Source organism: Symphalangus syndactylus, chromosome 19 (genome assembly GCF_028878055.3).
Source record: "Symphalangus syndactylus isolate Jambi chromosome 19, NHGRI_mSymSyn1-v2.1_pri, whole genome shotgun sequence".
NCBI classification, from domain to species: domain Eukaryota; kingdom Metazoa; phylum Chordata; class Mammalia; order Primates; family Hylobatidae; genus Symphalangus; species Symphalangus syndactylus.
Window position 1 is genome coordinate 60,913,842 of NC_072434.2, and position 15,451 is coordinate 60,929,292.

The 15,451-nt window shown below is 35.0% G+C and overlaps 1 protein-coding gene across 1 annotated transcript in view; it reads right to left on the minus strand.

Annotated features, from left to right (window-relative positions):
* Positions 1–15,451, minus strand: part of USH2A (usherin) — an 801,829-nt gene that overhangs the window by 202,008 nt on the left and 584,370 nt on the right. The window lies entirely within an intron of this gene.

Genomic DNA, 15,451 nt, shown 5'->3' on the forward strand with positions numbered 1-15,451 from the left:
ATGTAATCCCATTTTTCTGTTTTTGCTTCTCTTGCCAGTGTTTTTGAGATCTCACACAAATGCCTTTGTCTAGATCATGTCTGGGAGCATCTCCCCAATGTTTTCTTCTGTTGGCTTTACAGTTTCAGGTCTTAGACTTAAGTATTTAATCCATTTTGAGGTGATCCTTGAATGTGGTAAGAGATAGGGGTCTAGTTTCATTCTTCTGCATATGGGTATCTAGTTTTCCCAGCACCATTTATTAAAAAGACTGTTTCCTCATGGCAAGTTCTTGGTTCCGTTGTTAAAAATGAGTTGTCTGTAAATGCATGGATTTATACCTGGGTTCTCTATTCTATTCCATTGGTTTATGTGTCTGTTTTTATGTCAATACCATGTTGATTTGGTTTCTTTAGGTTTGTGCTTTATTTTGAAGTAAGTAGTGTAATGCCTGCAGCTTTGTCTTTTTTTTACTCAGATTGCTTCAGCTATTCTGGGTGTTTTGTGGTTCCATATAAATTTTAGAAATATTTTTCTATTTCTGTGAAGAATGTAATTGGTCTTTTGATAGGTATTACATTGAATCTGTAAATTACTTTGGGTAAAATTGTCATTTTAATAATATTAATTCTTCTAATCCAAGAGCATGAAATATCTTTCCATTTATTTGTATCTTATTCAATTTCTTTCATCAGCATTTTATAGTTTTACTTGTATAGATATTTTACTCCTCTAGTTAAATTGATTCCTAGGTATTTTATATTCTTTGTAGCTATTGTTAATGGGACTGCTTTCTTGATTTCTTTTCAGATTGCTTGCTGTTGGTGTATATAACTGCTATTGATTTTTGTATGTTGAGTTTGCATTCTGCAACTTTACTAAATTTGTTCATCAGTTGTAACAGGTTTTTTGGTGAAGTCTTTAGGTTTTCTGATTATAAGAGCATGTCATCTGTGAACAAGGCTAATTTGACTTATCCCTTTCCAATTTGGATGCCTTTTATTTCTTCTCTTGACAAATTACCTCACCAGGATTTCCAGTATTGTGTTGAATAAAAGTGTAAGTGGGTGTCCTTGTTTTGTTCCAGTTCTTCCAGGAAAGACTTTCTTTTTTTCCCAGTTCAGTACAATGTTAGCCAAAGGTTTGTCATACATGGCTTTTATTTTGATGTATGCACCTTCTATATCCAGTTTCTTGAGGGACTTTATAATAAAGCCATACTGAATTTTATCAAATGCTTTTTCAGCACCTATTGAAATGATCATATGGTTATTGTACTTGGTTGCCAAAAACAAAGAAACAATGAAAAAACTCTAAAATTTAATTGTATTTCTCCACATTTTGACTTTATGTTTTCTCAATTTGTATATTTTTATGTTGTCTATCTCTTAACAGGTTGCTGTACCTACTATTGTTTTTGATAAATTTGTCTTTTGGGCTTCATACTGAAGTGATGAGTGGATTACATGCTGCAATTACAGTATTAGAGTATTCTGGGTTTGTCTGTGTACTTAATTTATCAGTGGGTTTACTTTCAAATGTTTTCTCTCTGTGCATTAGTTTTTTTATTTCTTGCAGTTTGAAGAACTCTCTTTAGTATTTCTTATAAGATGGGTCTCATAGTGGTAAATTACTTCAGCTTTTTATCTGGGAAGGACTTCATTTCTCTTTCATATTTGAAGGATAGCTTTACTGTATACAGTATTTTTATATGGCATTTGTTTTTTTATTTCAGCACTTTGAAAATGTCATCCCACTTCTTCCTAGCTTGTATGGTTTCTGTTGAGAAGATTGTTGCCAAACAAACCGAAGCTTTTAAATACGTTATTTACTTCTTTTCTCTTGCTGCTTTTAGGATCCTCTCTTTGTCACTGACCTTTAAGAATTTGATTATTATATGCCTTGGAATAATCTTATTTTAATCAAATCTGGTCTTCTCTGACCTTTCTATATCTGGATATTTCTCTGTTTCTTACATTTTAGAAAGTTTTCTGTTAATCTTTCTTTTAAAAAGCTTTCTACCTCTTGCTCTTGTTCACCTTCCTCTTGAACACCAATAATTCCTAGATTTTGTCTTTTCAAGTAGTTTTCTATATATCTTGTAGGTGATCTTCACTTGTTTTCATTCTTTTATCCCCACCTCTCTGTATTTTCAAATAGCCTGTCTCAAGTTTGTTGATGCTTTCCTCTGATCTATTTTGCTGCTGAGAGCCTCTAATGAATTTTTCACTTTAGCAGATGTATTTCTCAGATCCAAGATTTCTTTTTTAATTTTTTGAACTATTTTAATCTCTTTGTTAAATCTGTTAAGAAATGTCTGAATTTATCTTACGTACTATCTTGGTGATCATGAGTTTCCTTAAAACTGTTATTTTGAATTCTTGGTCACAGAGTTCACCTATCACCATCTTGTTAGGGTCAGTCACTGTTTCCTTGCTTTTGTCAGCTTGAGAAGATCCTACTTCCCTGTTTAAAGAAGTTGTATGTCTGCAAACACACCACCGTCCTGCATATTATCAAGGATATGTATCTTTGAATTATTTTTAATTCCCTGAGTTTATTAAACAGCAACTTTAGCACATTTTCTTTTGGAGCATCCTCTCATATATTACTCTTCTCTCCATTTCTTATGGATATATGTCTATGTCTTTGCATTGAAGGATTAGTTATTTATTGCAGTCTTCTCTGTCTGGCTTGTTTTGTTTTTTCTTAGATATGTTTGCATAGAGATTCTTTGTAATTTTTCTGTTCATTTTCTTTCATTTTTTTTTAATTCACTGGGTCACTGCCTCATTTTTGGCACTAGATGGTGCCTTAGGTCCAGGTTTGCCTTGTCTCCCGTAAACTATCAGAACACCACCTTTCCCAAATAGGGGAGGTTCCAAAGGGGATATCCTGGTAGTGTGAGGAGGCTGGCTGAGGATTGGTGCCCAAGAAACCTGTGGAGTGAAACTACTACAGTGTGGTGCTACTGAACAGCCACTCTGATTTGGCATCTTCTTTTACTGAGTTACAGAGCAGAATTTCCAGGGCTGGTGATAGTAGTCCCATCTCCCCACATTGTCTCTGGATGTCCTCACAGAGATAGATCCCTTCGGGCACTCCTGATGCTTCCTGTGGGTTGAGGCAGGTAAAGGTCTCCTGCCAAGTAACCTAAGATGGTCGGGAAACTGTCCACTTCAATCGCACTTTTCCAGTGCAGAAATCAAGGGTCAGGAAAATATTTTCCACAAGCATGGTGCTGAATATATTGGGGAGATGGGTGTTGTGGATATGAAAGTCCAATTTTCTTACCATCTGCTCAGAGATTTTCACTTCTCTGTGACTGTGGGAACTGTCTTTTCCTCATATTTGAGTTCTGGGATATTGCTGTGATAATCTCAGCTCTGTACATTTGTTTCTGTTTTCTGTGGAGAGGAGTGAAGCCAGCTTGCTTCTATGTCATCATTTTGGAACTAGAAGTTCTTTACACATATTTTGGTACATGAATTCATCAAGCGTTCAGACATTCTAGTTGTAGTTATTTCTTTTTAATTATGTCATATTGTCAGCAAAATTACTATTCTACTACTGTTACTACTACATACTATTGTGCCACCCCCACAGTTGTCATCACTTTCTTCTTTATTTATTTTTAGAGATGGGATCTTGCTATGTTGCTCAGGCTGGACTCAAACTCCTGGGCTCAAGCAATCCTGACTCAGCCCCCCAACTAGTTAGGATTACAGGTGCATTTCACCCTCCCCAGATCTCATCACTTCCAATTGTCCCTTCAAGTACAAAATACCATTGAAGCTACAAAGGAGTGTAGAGAAAATAATTTGCTATCACTTACCTTTATACAGGTGAATATCAAAATGATACAAGTCAGATAAAATTTTTATGAAGACAGGTTCACATTACTATTCTTTAATATTTCATCCTAATATTTTATCCCAATTTTTTTCAAAACATTTGTTTGACCAGAGAAAAGAAATCTTCATACACTCTAAGATATTAACCTAAATTGTTATGGATTAAATAGCTCTAGATTATCTGGTTATGTTTACACAGGCTTTTTTTCTAATCAATTTGGTCATTTTTGTCAATCATTTATGTAACACTCAAGTTCTTCAATATTATTCCAGATCATGGTTATCAAAAATGATCAGAACACTTTTAACAAAGATGAAATAAATGTAATATGACAAATTTAATTCTTTGCTTTCAAGTCATTGAATATTTAATTATCCTACTGAGATGTTTATTATAAATTGTAGTACATAAAAAGTCAAAATGCAAAACCCATGTTCTTTTAATAAAAAGGAACACACATTTCCCTCCTTTTGTCATTGGAGGAAAATGTGGTGAGGAGATCTTGGGACAGCTTGACAGAGAACTCTTAAATTTGGCAGTCTATATGAGCATAGAAAATAAAGCTTCCTTCTCTTAGAGAATTCTGGTGGCCAGAGATTGGCCAGAGCAGTTCTGCAATGAAAGCTTAAGCCTAGAATACCACAATATCGATCTATATCATGGCATAGATGGATGAGTTTCTCAAGAGCCAAGTGGATGCCTTGCAAGATGGCTAGGCTTGAGCTACCTTGAAGGTACATTGCCCAGGACAGTGGCCTTCTGGCATGAGGAGACTCCAGCAGGAAGAGTCTTTGGAATGTTCTGCTCTTTTGGCACCACAGGTGATCAGCTATAAAGGGCAACACTTGTGTAAGGGAATTTGGCTATTCAAAGATTCTCTCAAAAAAAAAAAAAAAAATACAATTGCCCAAGAAAGCATCACTTGTCAATGGAGAGCTGTGATTGTCAACCAGTGATGGCAGTGAAGTAATAACATTGAGAGGGAACATATTTGGATAAAATGGAATAGAAAAGAAAGAGTAAGAGGGAAGAAAAGAGCAAACTACAATTAGGCCTGAGCTTTAGAAATGATAGAATCTTTGAACTAGATGCGAGGCTAATATTTTGATGGTGATGGAATGGATTTTTTAATACTTGATCATGAATCTTAATTATCAAAGTGAGACTCATAACTAAAAATAATTGGAAAGCCATAAGATATTCCTGAGGGGTATTTGAGAATTAAGGGAAGGATAGCCAAAACAGTGTGTTTAAGGCAGTAAGTAGCAGGTGAAAAGTAAAGGATATTTTTTTCTCTTTGTATCTAATTGGATTAAGACAGCTCCATAAAATGGTTATATAAACTTAAAGGATGAAAACATGAACCAGGGTGGTAGTGGTGGAAATGGAGAAGAGTAACATATATGAGAAGATGCTCCAAAAGAAAATGTACTAAAATCGATGTTTAATAAACTCAGGGGATTAAAAATACTTCAAAGATATAGTCCTTGATAATATGCAGGATGGTGGTGCATTTGCAGAAGTGGGTGTTGGAAAAGATGATGAGTTAGATGAGAATTAACTTTTGAGTCTCATGGTTATGGAAGTGATGGGTGAATATCATGACATAAAATCAATAGGCAAGTGGATATGTGGGATTAGAGTTTAGGGAGAAAACAGGGCCAGAGATCTTTGAGACATCAGTATGGCTTAAAATTGCAGGACTGAACTACCTGAGCAAGGTAGGGAGTCTTTTCCCTGAGGACACCCAGAAGTCATAAGTGGATTTTTAATGGAACCAATAAAAACAAAACAAAACAATGAATGTTCAGAGAACCAGGGACAAAGTGGCAGTTGAGGGCTAAAGTGAATTAGGAGGAAGAACTGGATTTTGCTGAAAGGCACTCAAAGGCTACTTCAGCCACCGAGCTGTTTCTGTGGGAGCTACAAGAGGTAAACAAGTTAGGAGGAGTTTGGGAAGAAGAGGGAGGTAAGGAAATGAAAATAGTGATAGCAGAGCCACAACAATAAGCCCAATATTCTCTTTTCTATATATTCTGTCTATCTATTCTGTTTACATTCTATATTCTGACTCTATTCTATTAAGGTCTCCTTAAACAGAATGTGATAATCAGAACTCATGGCCATCAAATGAGTAATATTTCCTAAAAGCCATGGTGACCATAAGGCTATTGATTGGATCTGTACAAATTGCACTTAGCGTACTCCAAATTCTCTCTTTCAAGGTTCTACCCATATCCTCTAAAGATTTAAGCAGATAATTTTAGTCCATATTAAAAATAGTCTACAATTGCCCATTTTGGTAAGCGAGTTTGGTATACAGGTGAAAAAAAATGATTTGACATTCTGTATCCTTCAGCCCAACACTCTCCCTATTAAAGCAAACAAACAGAAATGTGGCCTTAATTTTTTCTTTTAAATGCTAAATAATTAAATTAAATGTAAAATATTTTTTCTTTTAATTTTACAAAACTGTAAAATCATTACTTCAGTTGAAGCTATCATTCACTGAGAAAAGTTAGGCAGAAAAATCAAGGATAGAAGAGATTCCCTGATATCTAATGTCATAGCATAAAAAGTATATCATAGCATGCCTCATAAAATTTTGTGAGGAAAGCTCTGACCACAAGCTCTGACCTCTTGAACCATACTTAACCCCACATTAAGTAATTTAAAAATATAGGGGGATGCCAGGGGCTGTGTGGCTCACATCTGTAATACCAGCAATTTGGGAGGCCAAGGCGGGAGGATGACTTGAGCCCAAGAGTTCAAAAGACCAGCCTGGGCGACATAGTGAGACCCCATTTCTACAAAATAATTTAAAAAATATATTAGCTGGGTGTGGTGGCATATGCTTATTGTCCCAGCTACTCAGGAGGCTGAGGAAGGACTGCTTGAGCCTGGAAGGTCAAGGCTGCAGTGAGCTGCACTCCAGCTTGGGTGACAGAACGAGATCCTGTCTCAACAACAACAACAAAAAAGAAAAAAATATAGAGAGATTCATTAATGACGATAGTGGTTTAGCATTCATTTAGAGACATCTAACCTATGCTGTTATCAGAAAGATTTCTGGAAAGTTGGTGTGTAAAAATATCATTGATCTCATTCGGCATCTAGAAGCAAATCTTAAAACAATTATTTGTGACTGCTACAAAGACTTTATACCTCACACTCCTCATCAATAACACATCCCCAAACTGATTTGGATGTGAAAAAACTGCCATGGTTCCAATTAAAGACATTAAAAGACATGATCTGAGTTCTTTCTCTACTTTCCCTTGAGCCTCATGCCTGGAAATGATGCATTTTGGAATACTAGCAGTAATGTAATAAAACATCTTTCTTGTTTGTGTTATTTTCTTAGTTGTTCCATTTATGGGGAATAAATAACTAAACTTCATAGTCAGCCCAGTACCCAGTGAAGCTGTCAGCTGCAGTGCTTGTCATATTTCAATCAAAGCCAGACCCAGCCAGTTATCTTCATCCAGGTCAGTCTCTACATTCTCGAGGACCAGAATTAATGAATTAGCTATTGATTAAATTCCACTCTAGCAAATCCACCAAGACAAATAAATGAACTACCCAGGGCACATGTAGGCCATGGCCAGACATGTCTGGGCTATCGATCAGTAGTTAGTATTCTTTTGGGATATGGAAGGAGCTGATGATAATATGACAAGTATGGAAAATGCAATGTAGAAACAGGGCTTGTTTCTGAAGCAGCAGCTTATAAAACCAGAAGGGTCCATTTGATCCTTCTATATTTGTATGCTATGGAATCTTTGGTTTATATATAAGAGGAAAAACATGCATAAGGGCTTGTACTGCTGAAGATGTGGTCAAAAACAAGGCGTAAGTTAAGGCCAAAGACAAAGATGAGTTGGTACACTGCACGCATGTAATCAAACAGGCTGGTATGCTCTCTGTATGTTATTGAAATACATGAAAATTAAATTTTACTGACTTCTGAATTTCACCAAAAATAAACAAAGAATCTAAGAAATGTATGGCTTCTTAGAAACCAAATTATTTTAAATGTTAGAGAAGTAGACCCCGTCGGCTGATGTTTTTCTGGAAGGATTTCACATTTCATTTTGCATGTTGCTAATATAAAAGATTTTTTAAAACCAAAATAGAAACATAACTAACAAGTATACATTGCCAGAAGTATAATGAAATTACACAAACAATATCATGCACAGACGAGGCTAACTGCTTTGGTGTTGGTTTAATTTTGATTAATGGCTTGGCAGCCTATACTTGCTCATTAGAGTCTTGCCTTTGGAAAATGTTACTCTGCTACTATGGATCATTTTAAGAAAGGAAAGATTTTACATGCCAATATTTGGTTATGAATGATTTCTATCAAGTTTTTGCTAGGCTTCTGACTGGGGAGAAAAAGGAAAGTTGCCAAAGGCATTGGAAGAAAGAAAACTTTGGTGGAGGGGGACTTCTCATGCAGGTCAATATAGAATAAGCCCATTACAGCTTATCTCTCCCACTGATTACAACTCAAAATCTGCACAAATTATAAAAGGTAACTATCTGAGGACTCTGAAAAGTTAACAATAGCAGGCTGATCAGGATGGGGGAGAAAACTTTGAGAATGAATGTTACAGGGTGAGTTTCCCATTTTTTCTCCCCCTCCTTTATTTCCCATCTTTAACCCAAGGGCAGTATCAGTGTGAAACTGTGAACTAGGGAAGCAAAATCCTAGAGAAAGTAAATTTTTTCCAGCTAGAGTATCTGGAACAAAATGCCTTGCAAGCCAGAGAGTATAGGGAAAACCCCCATTTTTGTTTTGTTTTGTTTTGTCTTCTTTCTGCTGGGCCCTGCTCTGAGGATGATTAGAGCCAAGGAGCTGCACTGCGGCAGCTGTGGCCGAATTGGAATCTAAAGCCCCAAGCGGGGGGAAGAAAATCTTTCTGTCCAGAGAAATCAGGAAATGGGGCCTCTATAGTCCAAAGAATGTGGAGGAAGTCCTTGTTATTTTTTTTCTCGAATTCCTCTTACCGCATTGCCTAAGAACAACTCTAGTTATGCAAATTGGGTGGCAGGCTGGGAGGCAGACATTTCAAAAGAAATCATATCATTCTAGCCAAAAATCCAGGAAAGGAAGTCCAAAGGAGCTGGAAAGATGCGGGACATTTCAGAGAGAAGAAAGCTAGAAGCTAATTTTATGAATGAACCAACACAAGTCCTGACTCAATTCCAAGCTGCACATTTATGGTTGCCTCACATGCATAGCCTATGCAAGCAGCACAGCAAAGATTTTGAGATCACAACTATTACATAATTCCACAGCCAAATCCCAAGTTAGCCATTGTGCAGACACAGAGTAGTAAAGCAAAGTTCATAGCTTCGCTATGCTACTTTATGAAAAAATAGGAACTGACTGTAGTCACTGGCAAAGGAAAACAGAATTTGGAGTCTGAAGCTAACCAGTCGGTAACCTGCTGAAAAAAGTAAATAACTCTAACTTCCTTCAAAGGATTTTAACGGAAGTCAGATTTTTATAACCTAATATTCGAAATGTGAAGGAATCAATCTAAAAATCACCCAGAATTACACTAAGCAATCAAAAGCTGGAGTGGCTATATTAATATTAGACAAAATAAACTTAAGAACAAGGAAATTATCAGGAAGTAAAAGGGCTTATCACATAATGATAAAAGAGCCAGTTTATCAAGACATTAACAATCCTAAACATGTATGCACTTAATAATAAAACATCAAAATACATGAAGGAAAGACTAATAGATCTGAAGAAGAAATAGATAAAGCCACAATTACATTTGGAGACTTCAACACCATTCTCACAATAACTGATAAAACAAGCAGGCAGAAAATCAGTAAGTATATAGATGATCTGAACACCATTATCACTCAACTTGGCCTAATTGACATTTACAAAACACTCTCCATTCACTAAGACAGATCATATTCTGGGCCCTGAAAAAACTGTAACTAATTTAAAAGAATTGAAATTCTAAAATTATGTTCTCAGTTCATAATAGAATTAAACTAGAAACTCAGATAGAAACTTACCTGAAAAATCCCCAAATACTTGGAAATTAAACAATCCCCTTGTAAATAATCCATGGGTTAAAGAAGTCTCAAGAAAAATTAAAATATATTTTGAACAAATGAAGTGAAATGCAACATTTCAAAATTTGTGAGCCCTATACTGAAACAGGACTGAGAGGAAAGAAGAAAGGTCTCAAATCAATAATGAAAGTTTTCATCTATAAGAAACTGAGAAGGAATAGCAAAGCAAGAGGGAAGAAAACAAGACAGAGCAGAAATCACTGAAAGGAAAATAGAAAACAATATAGATGATATAGAAAAAAAGTAAAGCCAAAAATTGTTCTTTGAAAAGATCTACAAAATTGATAAAACTCTAGGCTGAACAGAAAAACAGAGAGCACTTACTACCAATATCAGAAATGAAAGACTACAAATCAGTTCCAACAAATTGCTGTTTGTAGTACAAACATACTACAAACAACTTCCTGCTAATAAATTTGACAAATTTGATTAAATTAACCTATTTTCTGCACCCACAAGATGACAAAACTCACTGGAGAATAAATCACCAAAATATCATACATAATTAAGGGAATTGAATTCCGAGTTAAAAAACCTTCCATCAAAGAAAAACTCCAGGCAAATATGGGTTTCACTGGTGAATTTTGCCAAGATTTAAGAAATAATAACGCTTTTATACAATCTCTTCCACAAAATGGAAAAGAAGGAAATGCTTCCCAAGTTAGTATGAGACCAGAAATTACCATGATACCCAATCCAGGCAAAGGTATTACAAGAAAATCAAACACAGTCCAATATATTTTATGAACACAGATGAACATTTTCTATAAGATAATAGTATATTGCATCCCCCAATATATGAAGAAGAAAATATATCACAACCAAGTTGTGGTTATCCAGAGAATACAGGCTAGTTCAATAATTTAAAATCAGTAAAAATAATTGATCTTAGTACAAATTTAAAATGTCAAAAAACATTTGACAAAATTCCATGTCCATTTATAATGAAAACTGTCAGCAAATTAAAAATAAAAAGTAAGTTCTTCAACCTGATAAAAGGCATGGCCAAAAATTTCATACATAACATCACATCTAAGGGTAAAAGACTGAAAGTTTTCTTTCAAAGGTTGGGAACAAGTCAAGAATGTGCTCTTATCACGTTATTAAACTATCCAGTGCAATAAGGCAGGAAAAAAGAAATAAAAGACATACTGATTGGAAAGGAAAAAAATAAACAGTTTCTCTTTGTAGAAGATATATATAGATTAGGGAATTACAAAAAAGCTCTTAAGACTTATAAGGAGTTTAGCAAGGTTGCTGGATGTAAGCTCACTATTCCAAAATAAATTGTGTTTCTACACACTAGCAACAAACAATTGGATTTAAATTTGTTTCAAAGAAACATTAATAATAGCACCCCCCAAATAAATAATTAGGTATAAATTTAATAAAATAATGTGCAGCATTTGCATAGTGGATTATATAAAACACTGACAAAATAAAGGAAACAAGACGCAAATAAATGAGCAACAGAGTGTTCATGAATCAGAATATTTGATATTGTTAAGATGTCAATTCTCTACCAATTGATCCACAAATTCAATGCAGTTCTAATCAAAATCACATGTTTTGTAGATATCAATGACCTGTTTATGAAATTTATATGGACAGGCAAAGTAGTGAGAAAGACCAAAATGATTTTTATAAAGGTCAAAGTTGGAGGACTCATACAATGTGATTTGACAGCTTACTATAGAGCTGTAGTAATCAAGATTGTGCGATATTGGTATAGACATACATATTGATAAACTGAACATAAAAGAGAGTCCAAAAATGGCCTACAAAAAGTGTTTAAATTGATTTTTGACAAAAATCTAAAAATATTCAATAAAGAAAAGATAATCTTTCCAAAAATTTTGTTGATACTATTAAATACTTACATGCCAAAAAAATTAACCTTGACTCATGCCTCAGTGTATACAAAAATTAACACAAAACCAATCATAGACATAAATTCAACATGTAAACATACAAATGTTCTAGGAAATAGACAAGAGGAAGTCTCTGTGACCTTAACTCAGGCAAAAAGTTCTTAGATAAAAAACCAGATGCACAAACCATAAAGGAAAAAGTAACAAATCTAACTCTCTTGAATGTTAAAACTCTTTCTCTTAAAAACACACAAATAAGATAATTGAAGACAAATCATAAGGTGGAGAAAAAATATCTATAAATCACAGATGCGACAAAAAACTCAAATCCAAAATATATTATTAAAATTTTTGAAACTCAAAAATAAGAAAACAAAGAATCTAATTAAAAAATTCGCAAAAGATTTGCAGATACCATTTCCCAGAGTAAACAAATGCCAAAGTGCATGCAAAAAGCAATTGCAAAGCTTATCAGTATCATTAGTCATTAGGGAAAATGTAATTTAAGACCTTAATAACACACCACAAACATCTATTAAAATGACTATTTAAAAAATAAGAGGAAAACACCTCATATTATCTCAAGTTCTAGCAAAAATGTAGAGCAACTTGAACTCTCATACAATGCTAGTAGGAATGAAAGATGTTATAGTCACTTTGTAAATCAGTTTAGCAGTTTCTTTATGACTCAGCAATCCAACTCCTGGGTATTTACCCAAATGAAATGAAAATATATCTTCACACAAAAACCTGTATATAGATGTTTTATAGCAACTTTAATCATGGTCACGGAGAACTGAAATCTATCCAAACTGTGCACAAACTGTGGAACTTTCATACAATGGAATCTTACTCAGCAACAAAAACTGACAACTACTAAGTATGTATAGAACTACTAGTATGTATACAATAAGTAGGACAAATCTTAAATGCCTTATGCTAACTAAAAGAAGCCATTTGAATGACTACATATTATACGATCCATTTACATGACAATATGGAAAAGGCAGAATTATACATACCAAAACATGGCAGTGTTTGCTTCGTTTTAGGAAGGGTAGAAGAGGGGTTAGCAATAAAGGAGCCTGACATCATGATGCTGCTTCATGTCTTGATTGTGGTAGTGTCTGTTCTTCTTCGCAGCTTTTTGGATGTGCTTTTTAAACATGGTACTCTGCAATTTCCTGATAATATCCCTTTATATGTAATCACTTTTTAGTCATATTGTTGGTATCCGGGGAATCTTTTGATCTGCACAATAGTACATTCGTTCTGGGATATTTTCTTGTCTTTTTAAAAAATTTTCTCCCTCTTTTCCTTTGATTCTCTTTCGAAGCTCTTATTATTCAAATATTAGACTTCCTGGATGCTCTCTATTGTTTTTTCTTTTTCTTTCTCTCTTTTAAATCTTTGTGTTTCATTGCATTTTCAGAGACATTCCCTTGAACTTTCTTCAAAAGTTTCAATTCAGCTTTTCACCCTTTTAATTTCCATGAGGTTTGCTCCTCACTGGTTATTTATTTTTTTAAGTATGCTGGTTTTGTTTTATGCTTAGAGAATCTTCTTTTATCTATCTGAGGCTATAATTTTTTTTCCTCACCTGCATTGTCTCTGAATCTATTGTATCATGTCTTTTGTTTATTTTGGTCCCCTTTTTATCTTTAAGAGTGATGCACCAAAAAAAAAAAAAAAAAAAAAAAGCCAACTAAAAGCTTTATAGGTAGGTGAGCCTTGTTGATTGGCATACTTCCCTACTGGGTGACCAGAGGACAAGTTGTTTTTACTGTTAGGGATTCCTATATGCTATTATCTGGAGGTATTTTATTCGAGATCATTCTTTTTTTTTCTAGAAAAGTATGTTCAGTTTCCTATCTGGAGGTGTTTATGACTTGTCTACTTGCTTTTGAGGGCAGAACTGGGAAACTTAGCCAAAAAGCCCACCATTCAGGTTGTAGTCTCACTTTATCACTGTTTTTACTTCTGCGTCTTATCTCAGCTCCCCTCTGCCTAGTAGCCCTCAGTTTCTCCAGTCCACCACCTGGTTGGTGGACTTTGTCATGTGGAGGAAGAGAAATAGACCCCTGGATGCACAGCAAAGATGCAAGAGATCTGGGATTCCAAACACTTATTTGTTAACAGTTGTGTCTCACCCCATGATTTCAGCTTTAAACCTTACCCTCTCTCCTCCTCTTTACAGCCTTAAAACTTCTAAGTGCTCAGCCTCTCCAGTTCTCTGTGGAAAAAACAGTTTGTTTCCTGTCATTATTGTCTTTTGTCAACCAATATTTTGGTTGTAAATTTCTCCACTGTATTCAATCATTTGCTTCTTTCTGACAAATATTGCTTACAAAATTGTGTTGCAATCTCTTTTCTGTTGTTGTCTCCTCTCTCACTTTCCTTGTTCTTGTTGTGTAATACTCTTTTTAATGTTTCTGTTATCAATTTAATGTACTTGGATACAAGCAATTTTTAATAGCAACTAAAAATATTTGTCCTCTGTTATTACGTGCAATGATCTTAAAGGAAAAAAAACCTAGAGACACAGTCACATTTGTTCCATTTCTTATAAAGCTTAGATATTATTTTCAGTTATAAATAAATATGTAATATGAGGCATATTCTGTTATGTCATTCACATGGGCTTGAGTCATGGGGATGCCAGCAGACAAGAATTTGAAAACATCCACCCACCTAACTATAATTCTTCCTTGAGCTTTTCAAGACTGAACTCAAATGTCACATCTTCCATGATGCTTTCACTGATAATTCTGGGTAAAGTTTGCTATTTTTCTCTTTATGTTCTTCTTGCACATCTAAACCTCTTATTATAGTGTTTTTCACATTGTTCTATAAAAATTTATTTAGGGGAGTATCTTCCACAGTGGACTGGAACTTTGCAAATTTAGAATCGTGTCTTATGCTCTTTTGTATTACTTTTGCCTTCCATATATATATATATAAAATTTTTTTTTTTTTTTTTTTGAGACCGAGTTTCGCTCTGTCACCCAGGCTGGAATGCAGTGGTGCAAGCTCGGCTCACTCCAAGTTCTGCCTTCCAGGTTCATGCCATTCTCCTGCATCAGCCTCCCGAGTAGCTGGGACTACAGGTGTCTGCCACCACGCCTGGCTAATTTTTTGTATTTTTAGTAGAGATGGGGTTTCACCATGTTAGCCAGGATGGTCTCGATCTCCTGACCTTGTGATCTGCCCGCCTCAGCCTCCCAAAGCGCTGGGATTACAGGCGTGAGCCACCGCGCCCGACCTTGCCTTCTGTATTATTATAGCCACCGATGTGTTTGCTAAAAGAATAAAGGTCTCTAATGCCCATTTAATATGACTATTTTCCCCCTGCATAGTAGATAATACTGTGAATAGGTTGGGGGCTATCTGCTGGGGGGATTATAAACTAATTAGTATGCCAAAAATTAGATCAGTATCTATCATGTGTTTGATAGAAGATATACTCAAGGAGACAAGATATGATTATTGCCATGAACAGCTAACAGTCCGGTTAGTTGGATTTTTCTAATTATTTTAACCATTGGTTGCCAAAACCAGTACTAATTTTTTTAACTGATTTAAGATCTAGAAATTTCAACATGTCATAGAGGAATCCTTCAGAATTGAAACATGAATAA